This window comes from Epinephelus lanceolatus, chromosome 5 (genome assembly GCF_041903045.1).
Source record: "Epinephelus lanceolatus isolate andai-2023 chromosome 5, ASM4190304v1, whole genome shotgun sequence".
Classification (NCBI taxonomy): Eukaryota; Metazoa; Chordata; class Actinopteri; order Perciformes; family Serranidae; genus Epinephelus; species Epinephelus lanceolatus.
Window position 1 is genome coordinate 25,208,140 of NC_135738.1, and position 9,662 is coordinate 25,217,801.

The following is a 9,662-nucleotide window of genomic DNA, read 5'->3' on the forward strand; positions in this document are numbered from 1 at the left end:
GTGAGCTGGAGATTAATTGTGAATCCATTGATGCTGTATTAAGGAACTTCTGGAGCAAGCAGAAAATACACGGGGATCGACATTTTTCTGTTGCTATGCACACTGTGTGCGCCTGGCCCCGATGCTGACACAACACACACGTATGCAGTACACGCACATACACAAACAGAGCACTCTGTGATAACAGATACTGTAGAAGCATCAAAGGGAGATGAAGTGTAAGAAGTTTGCTTTCATCTGCAGGTCAGCTGGGTGGACAGAAAGACAGAAAATGTAGACATAAACAACAAGACAGACAGGAGGACAAGTGCTCACACACACACACACACACACATACCCGCACACAGGAGTGGCTGACTTGACCCTAGCTCAGTGCACCGTGAGATCTATAGCATACATGAGGCTAATGATCCAGAGAACATGGCTTGTGTCAGGGCTGTTCAGGTTGGCGTGAAAGCATTGTGTGTACGTGTGTGTATGTGTGGGTGTATGTGTGTGTGTGAGAGAGAGAGAATGTTGAAAAAAGAGAACAGACTCAGAAATGCATTCACTCAGGAACCAAAGGGCCATGTCTTTCAATGTCTAGCCTATACAAATATGTTTAAAGTTTATATGTAAATGACTCATATGGTAAATAGTAAAGTTCATTATTTCAGGATGAATGTATCATTGTTTTTGGTGGGATTCTCAAAATATAGTGGGCTAATTAAAGGTATACTATACAGGAATAGTCAGCCTTATTCCTTGCCTCCATGATACCTTGCGAGAATTATGGGTGCGACTTCCAGTCCTGAACCAGAAACAGCATTTTCCAAGGGTAACGGTACGCTAATCATCTTTGCTAGAGAGATTGGGAAAATAAAACATGTGGAAGTCACCACCTATTGCATGTCAAATGGGACAATACGATCATACCTCTACTATCTCTGACACCAAGCCACCATGATTAGCCACTGGGCCGAATCACAGACAGTCTGTAGGACTAAAGCTTACTTCTACTTCCGCTATCCAACTGGACATTGCACCCATAAAATGCCCACAACAGTGCCCCCAAGACTTTTTTTCTGCTCTTTGTCCACCATTTTATACAGTTTTTACTTTTATACAGTCCCAACAACATCTACCCAACACATTCCTGTCCCCAGAAATGTCCCGAACATAGTAAAAGTAAAGTAAGGAAATACAGGCAGAGGTCAGTGTCTCTGCAGATAAATTAACTGCCACACACTTCTAATGGACAATAATGATTGAGAGGAATGACTTTTGTATGAGTCTATATTAGGGTTGGGCAATGTCTACCGAACTGGCATATGATGATGTCCATCAGTCACCATTAATCCACCACCTGAACCCGACCCACAAATTGCCAGCTTTATGCATTATAGTAGTACAACTGACGGACTGAGGACTGAGGTAAGAGCAGCCGCAGCACATGTGTGTGTTTGAAAGAATGTGAGTGGAGGAGATGGTGGACTATTGCACATGAATGTTACTATTATTGATAACTTCATCTTTTGACCCTCTTATGGGAACTTGTGATATAAATACAAATAAATTTAAAAAAAAAAAAGGGTGATATTGATCAGTGACAGTGGCAAATCTGCACCATGGCAGCGACACACTTGTTCACTAACAGAGGTATGACCTCACCCATCTGGCAGCTCACAGTTCAGAGAGTTCAGAATCAGGATTGCGACTTTTTAACCACATGAATGCCACTAGCAACACTACAAACTGCAAACCTGCGCCCCAGTGCTGGTGTGGAAGAACGGAACGAAGGACGATGGGCAGTGAACAATGACTGACTGCCATCGACGATGAAAGATGGCATCGTCCATCAGATAAACCCTGGGCTATACACTGTTTTTTCGGAAAATCCTGCATAGCATACATTTAAGTATGTAATGATTGAGTACAATAATCAGTTTCCAAACAGCAATTTATTTTTTATGACGTTCCTGGCAAATTTTGTGAAGACAAAATCGAGAAAAAATGAATTTGCAGCGCTGTAGTATGACAGATTACAGAGTAAAGGGAGACAGGAACAGATGTGCAGCATCACAGCTGTGAGCTTTCAGTTTGTAGAGTGGTTGCTTTTTCTACCCTTCTTCTAAACATGTGATGTAGTTTGTTACACAGAGGTGGAAAGTGCAGCTTGTACTCACGACCTCACACGTTCATCTGTGTGAGGTCAGGGCACATAAATAGATCCAGACTGAGTTGGTGTGATGGATACATTTGGCATTTCCTGATGAATTTCGAACTAAAACTCGAGCTGGCCGGCCACTCTCACTTGCTGCCACAGTTGGCTGATGATTGCGAGCAGAGATCTAAGTGCGGCTGGTGCCCTCTCAATTCCTCTGTATGTGTGTGTCACGTGTGTGTGTGTGTGTGTGTGTGTGTGTGTGTGTGTGAGTGAGAGAGAACGAGGCAAAATGATGGCGAGAGAGAGACTGATTATCCCAGGGAAAGGCTTTTATAAGCCACAGGACTCCCATTACTGATCATTGAGTTTCAGACTTAGTTAAGAATATCTTTCATAATCTAATTGGGTTGTCTTTGTAATGTCATTTAACCTCTTTTCAGGCACTTCCTTCCCTCTCTGTGGACTCTTCAGTTTTAGGACTCTGTTGGGTGTGTGTGCATATTTCCAAGTGTCACGTGTAGGATTACTACCGTCGAGGCAGGAGGGAGTGTGTGTGGGATAATAGAGAAGCTTTTAAAATGATTTTTCCTGTATCAGAATTTCATCTTGTAACTTGACCCACCACTCCACCCTCACACTTCAGTTTACTATCAAGATGATTCTCACTTTTCATGGTGTGCTCAGAGAGAATAGAATATAATGGCTTTCCACACACTTCAACAAGGAAATGAACTCTGACAGTGACATCAGTTACACTGAATGGTAGCCTTTCTCTGCCGACTTTCAAATATGTATGTGATTTTCTTACAGCTTAAAATATATTTGCAGATTATAGTGCCAGTTATCAGGATTCATACTATTTTACAAAATAAGACTGTTCTGATTGTATACAGAAATTGTAACTCAGAAACTCAGGGAGGTACAGCAATCTATATGCAGTACACACAATAAAGCAAAATGCTCATGAAATCAAAGCCGGAGTGCCAAACTTTTGTCTCCCCCTTCTGGCACTGACAGTAATTACATAAACACTGTCACCATTGCTTATACCGGCATTAGCTCACACCGCTTCCGCTTCCGCAGCAAGGGAAAGTCACCACAGACACAACAACTCAGGTATACTGCAAAATTAAGAAAGCTTTTCCTGGTGCCAATAGGCTTAATCGGTACTGTACGAACTTTATTATCAAGACCTTGGATGTTAACAGATGTTTATACCTATGTAAAAGTCCTGTACTGTAGCTTTAACTGTCCAAATCACACCAAATGATCAGAAAACTTCTGCACTGCCAGTAACTTAAGCAGTTGGTAAAACAAGCTCCTCTTGGCTTTTTCTTCATCTTTTGGAGTCGTTCATGATCTTGTTATACTTTTCTCCCTATGAGCAATATTTATTTATATTAACAAAGGATGAAATGTATAATGTGAAGTGGTCACTCATAGTGAAGAACCTAAAGCTCCGTTTCCACCAAACACTTTCAGAATCGTACCTTTGGAACCAAAAGTAATCCTTCAGACATGGTACCTAGACCCTAGGTCTGCTTCACGTTCCCATCACAAACAGTATCCTTAAATGAGGTCCACTGTGTTACCTCGACGCTGTTGACACAGAGGGAAGTCTGCACCTGGTTTATCGCCCACAGAACGAGGTTGCACGCCGACTCCAGCTGCAGCAAGAGGCAGCAAAACATCCTTTCATTTTATAGTTACAGTTTACTAATATATGTAAAACTCTCCATATTATGAACAGTGGTTACATAACCCTCAAAACCAGTCACAATTCAACCCTGAGCAAGCCCTGAGTGACTGTCAACTATTTACAAATAAACGGACTGCAGTGTTCACAGTTCTGTGTGCTACAACAGAAGGGTGATCAAAAATGGGGACAGTACGGAACGGTTCCATTGGTACCATCCACAACTTTTCACCCTGGAAACGGAAAAAAAGTGTACTGAACTGAACTGCACTGTACTGTACTGCTCGGTGGATACAGGGTGCGGTAAGTGTGGTAACCTGACCCTGCAGTTTGCCTAAGATATATCGAGTGTCGCCAAGTCCCCAGGAGCAGTGCTGGGCTTTGAAGCCCGTTTTACATAGTGGCCAGTTACAACGTTTGGGTCTGTCATGTGATGCTATGGCATCCAAAATGACTTTTTCCCCATAGACTAATTTTTTTTTGAGTGTCACAATCCACGCAAAATAACTAATTTCACTATCAGGATGTTTTTCCATCTGGTCCATTTCTACAGGCTAGAAAAGCTGCACGGTTAAATCATCATCATTCCCATTCAAGTTAGCAGAGGGCTAAACTGGAAGTTAGCTGCCCAGCTGGTGGAAGTCTCTATGGCGCTTGCTCTATGAGTCCCACGACACGAAAGATCTAGGTAACCTCTTACCACTGTATTCAAGCTTTTTTGGCTTTGTGTGCCACTGAGTATCTCCCATAGGAATGAATGAGGCCCTGCATCCAATGCTGTATCCACTTCTCATACATGCATGATATTAGCATGTTTCAGCTCTGTGTTTTGTTTTTCAGGCCCACAACTTCACTATCCTGGTCCACTCTCACTGCTCTAATCAGTCTTGTTTCCAATGTTCTGTGGAGTTGTTTTCAGCAAAAAGCTCCACTCTGTCCTACCTGTGCAGCACCAAACAGCAGACAAACAAAATTAGCGTCTACTGGTGAAAATAATGGAGCATTTAACAGCTAAAGGGTCAGATACTACAAGTAGAGGGAAAACTGAAACTATATTCGCCAGGTGGCCACGAACACGACCTGCGATGAATGCCAATGTCGCCGAGTGTCTGCTGTTGAATGTGTAATGGGCGACTGTTTTATAGTTTTAATGTCATAAAAAAGTAACCTACGTATGTGTTTACAACTCTGTATGCTACCCCCAAATAAAAACAAGAATATAAAAATATCTAGGAAGAGCTAACATTTTAATCTAAGTTTATTTTTGTCATATTTTTCATCCATACAATTTTTTTTTCTAAGCATTGCATCATCATGAGGTCTTGCCTGGATACATGTTGCAGATATCCACTGTTGACTAATCATTTTTTGACTTTCAACAACAGTGCAGAAAATATTTGATCAGCTAAGACAGCCAGAGAGAAGAAAGCGAAAGGACATGAAAGAGTTCATCTGCAGAGATGAAAGGTAAAAATGATTTTCTTACAAAAATCTGATGTGTAGTTACATCTGCACAAGTTTTACTACACTGTAGCAGCTTGCTCTCCAATCGCACAGCTAAAACTGAACCAGGCTTACAAAGTCCTGTTTTACATCTATTTAAAAATCTAATTTTTTATTCTACAACTCTCAGTCCCAGTTTTGATAGATATTTTAAGAACAGTAAAGGGTTACATCAGACTGGCATTATCCTGATGTTTAGAAAAGCTAACCAGCTATCCAGAAAGTCTCTGCTTCATATTTCTGGGTTTAGAAAACCTGGCAGAAAGGAGTATGAGTAAAGTGCTCTATCTTTGCTCAGCAACTGCTTTGCAAACACCCCGGAGAAAAGCAGTTAATCCCCAACTGTTCAAATGAAGCTGCTCATCGGCCAAAGAATTGACATTATATTCACAGTGGGCAGCAACCAGGTGTGAATGCATTTAAAATCCTGGACTTATAATTTATTTTTCATAACACACCTGGTTAAATAAATGATTTGATACAATGCTTGGACCTGGGAATGAAAAGTTCTGTCCTGGGCAGTATTTTTTTTTCACCAATGCACACAGAATTTGGGTTGTCAGGCTCCGATAATTTAGTCGCACAAAACCTTGCCTGCGGTTCAATCTGCGCCTTTTTTCACGACAGCTCAAGGTCTGGATCAATGGGTGTGGTGAATCAGTCGCCGTGGCAGTGGCTGTGTTGATATTAATCATTAGTTATTCAATCAGGGCCCCCAGGAGGCAGCGCGACAGACTGAGAGACAGACAGACGGGGAGGCAGGCAGGCAGGCAGACAAACAGCAGGGTGAATCATCTGAATGGGGGTGGGGAGGCTGGGGGACATTAAACAGCATAGTCTGGAAGATCACTAAATCTCAAAGTGACAACCAACTTCCAAGTTCATGCCCAGAAGTCTTTTTCACATCAAAAATTACTTTCCATATGGAAAACTTAATGCATTTTTGATTTGATGATGATGTGATTCCCCCTGACTGCTGCATGCTGGTGAAATCTTGTCCAAAATACATACAAACAAGCACACACAGCAAACTGAATATATGCACTCAGATTTCTTCTTGTTTGCTTTACACACATGCTGGTTTCAGACATCATATGATAGGCTTTAAACTTCTGCACCACACTGCCACAATGTTGATTCTGCTGTTATATCATGCTACTTATGTCTGCATTAACTTTTGACACAAAGATGTGCCAAAAGACATATCCTGCATAATCGTATCCATTATGCCGTTACATGCATTTTTAAAAGGAAGTGATCAGCTATTCCGCCCATCTTTTGTCTGTCAATCTGTCTGACAGTCTTTCTGCCACTTTCCCTTTCACCTTGCCACTATCTGTCTGAGTCTTTCTATCAGAGACGCAGGGATGTTTTATCTGGGTAAAGTACACCACAGTGCAGTAATATCTCTCGAGACAGCCAGGGAGCTGATAGGTATCACTCTACAAACAGGCTGTTCCTCCCAGGACTCTTACACAGAGATAATGTGCTGCTTTCTCTTCCTCCTATTTTCCCTTCTGTCTGTCTCTGTCTTTGACTCTGTATCAGACCGTCTTTCCCTTTTTTTTTCTTCCTGTCTGTCTGTGTCTCTCTCCGCCTCTCTCTGGGTGTATCTTTCTCTCTCTCTGTCTCCCTCCCTCTTTCGATCTATCTCTCTCCGTCAGGATGATCTCATGGGGATAGAGGAGTGTTACCTCTCCCAGTTGGAGATCCTGCAGATATTAGCCTTCTGTGTTCTCTCTAACCCAGGATGGAATTAGAAACATCACCCCCTGTGTGAGCTAGACGTTACAGTGCTGTATTCAGGTACACCGGTGCGCATATAGGTGCGTTTGCGTGCACTTGTGAGGTGTGCCAGCCGTCCTGCAGTGTGTGTGTGTGTCTAGTGCGTCAACCTGCTTTCTCCGGCCCAGGTTCCCAGCCGTGTTCGGCATATGGTAACCATGGGATACAGGCTACAGATAAGGCTATGTATGCCACCAACTACCCTTTGACGTCATAGACCTCCTCTCCTCCCCTCTACTCTCCTCTCCTCCTTTCCTTGCACTGTAACCATAGCTTTTTCTTTAACCTTCCTACTTTGTTGAAAAAAAAAAAAAAGACATTGATATTGTTATGGGTCAAATTCCACCACACTGTTAAATACACTCACAAATAATCAGTTCAAAACAGCATCTTATCATGACCTTTCTCAGACTGCAGGAAGATGAATCTAGATAATCTAAATAGCCCATATGTTCCTATAATCTGTAAATATCAACAGCACATTGTGTGGAGCTGAGTGTCACCCATCCTGATTAGTTGATCCACTTCCAATTCTTCTTTCCAATCCTGTTCTTGGGCACAGTGGTGCTTTGAGCTACATGCTAACATGCTTGCAATGGCACGAGCAGGTTTAATGTTTAGCATGTCAACTATCATAGTGTAGCATGCTAACATCCTTCCTTTTTTCCCATATTGAGATTGAGAGTTTGAACGGGGTTTGGTGAAGCGTGTAGGGTGACCAGTGATGTTCATGTAATAAGATTAACAAGCCAAATTAGCCCTCTGAGCCAATGCGTGCTAATTACACTAAGGGCATATCAGAAATGTGCAACAACATTTTTGCTGACACTACTGTAGGATGAGATTTATTTTCGTGAGGACGTATCCAGTAGATTGTCTTGTTGTTCTCTGTTCATTATTTAGCATCTACATAATTTAATGTTAATTACATTCATATACTGTTTACATATTTTATTTTGCTCTTTACATTAAATTTGGAACATTTAGCACACCTTACGTGCAGGTAATGGTGGCAGCGGGTTTGAGTGTATGGCAGGTTTCTCTCTCCTGTCTTACCTGTTAACTTACTAGTTTCTGAATGAACTATCAAAGGGCTGTGGGTGAAGTAAGAGCACAGGGACCTGTAACCTATATCACTCCGCCAAACTCTCATTACCTGCACATAAGGTGTGCAATATCAAATAGTCCCAAATTTAATGGAAAGAGCAAAATACAAAATGAAAACAATACATGAATGTAGTTAACATTAGATGCAAAAAGAGAGAAAAACAGGACAATCTACAGGATACGTCCTCATGAAATTAATCTCATTTTACACTAGATATCAAACAAAAGCCAGAGACCGTATCCTATGTAGATTCTGTAAGCTACAAATTCACAACTTCTAAGTAGAGGGCAGAAGATAACCTTATATCAGAGCCTGAACGGGCAAAGCCTCTCTTCCTCCAAGCAGCTGCCTCTGCCCCAGACTCACCCTGGGTCTGCAGCTGCAGCTGCCTGCACTTGAGAGCAGCTAAATCTGGGGACCAAAACCTCCTTTGAAGCACACTGTGCACTGGCTGACAAAAGAAAATGACTACACAACTTCAAGAATATCAGTTGAATAAGGGGTCTTCGACTTTCAGGTGTAACCCCTAATGCTAACATGCTAATTAGCACTGAACAAAAAGGTATAATGAATTTGATATCCTGTTTACCGTTCTTTGATTGGATGCAATCCATGATAATAATATGAAATGGCTTTCAAAGATATTATATTGCTTGGATACATATCTGTGTATGAATATGTGTGTGCACTTTAACATTTGTGTGTGTGTGTGTCCTCACTGAACACATTTTGAACCCTACTCACTAATCGTTTCTTTTAGATAAGGTCAAAGAGTGCTGGCCCAGCACTGCCCTTTGAATTGGCTCACAGCAACACACTTAAAGTAATTTGTGTTCTGCTCATTTATCGAACGGTGGCACAGAAACCACTTCCTCTTGTTCCCTTCTCTGCTCACTCTCCCTCTCTCTGGTGCTCTGACTGAACACTTAGCCCCTTTGAATAATGCTGGTTGGTGGCCTTTGAACCTGAGTAAAGCGAACTGCTGCGTGACAGCTGTGCCTCCTCCCTCACACCACTGTATATAAGTATAAGCCACACTCCAGCAGAGACCGACTGCGCTAACATGAGACTTTGGAGTAAACTGCTGGGCTGGAAGACTGACTGAAAAAAAAAAAAAAAGACAAGAACAACAGTGTACATCTTCAACTAAAGCAAAGGGGACAAGCTATGGATCCAACTGCTCAAAGCCATTATGCACCTTGTCTATCCCTACGGCCTCAGCAAAAATGAGCTGAATGATTTTACCTGTTAATATGATAATCAATTATACATGTGTCAGAACTAATGGCCCCAGCCAACACAAAAGGACATCAATGCTGAACTGAAAGACCAAAGGAATTATTAGAGGAAGCATTATTTCCCTAGGATACTAGAGAGGATTAAACTCCAGGGCTTGTGGGAGACTGGAATTGTTTTTTCTTTCC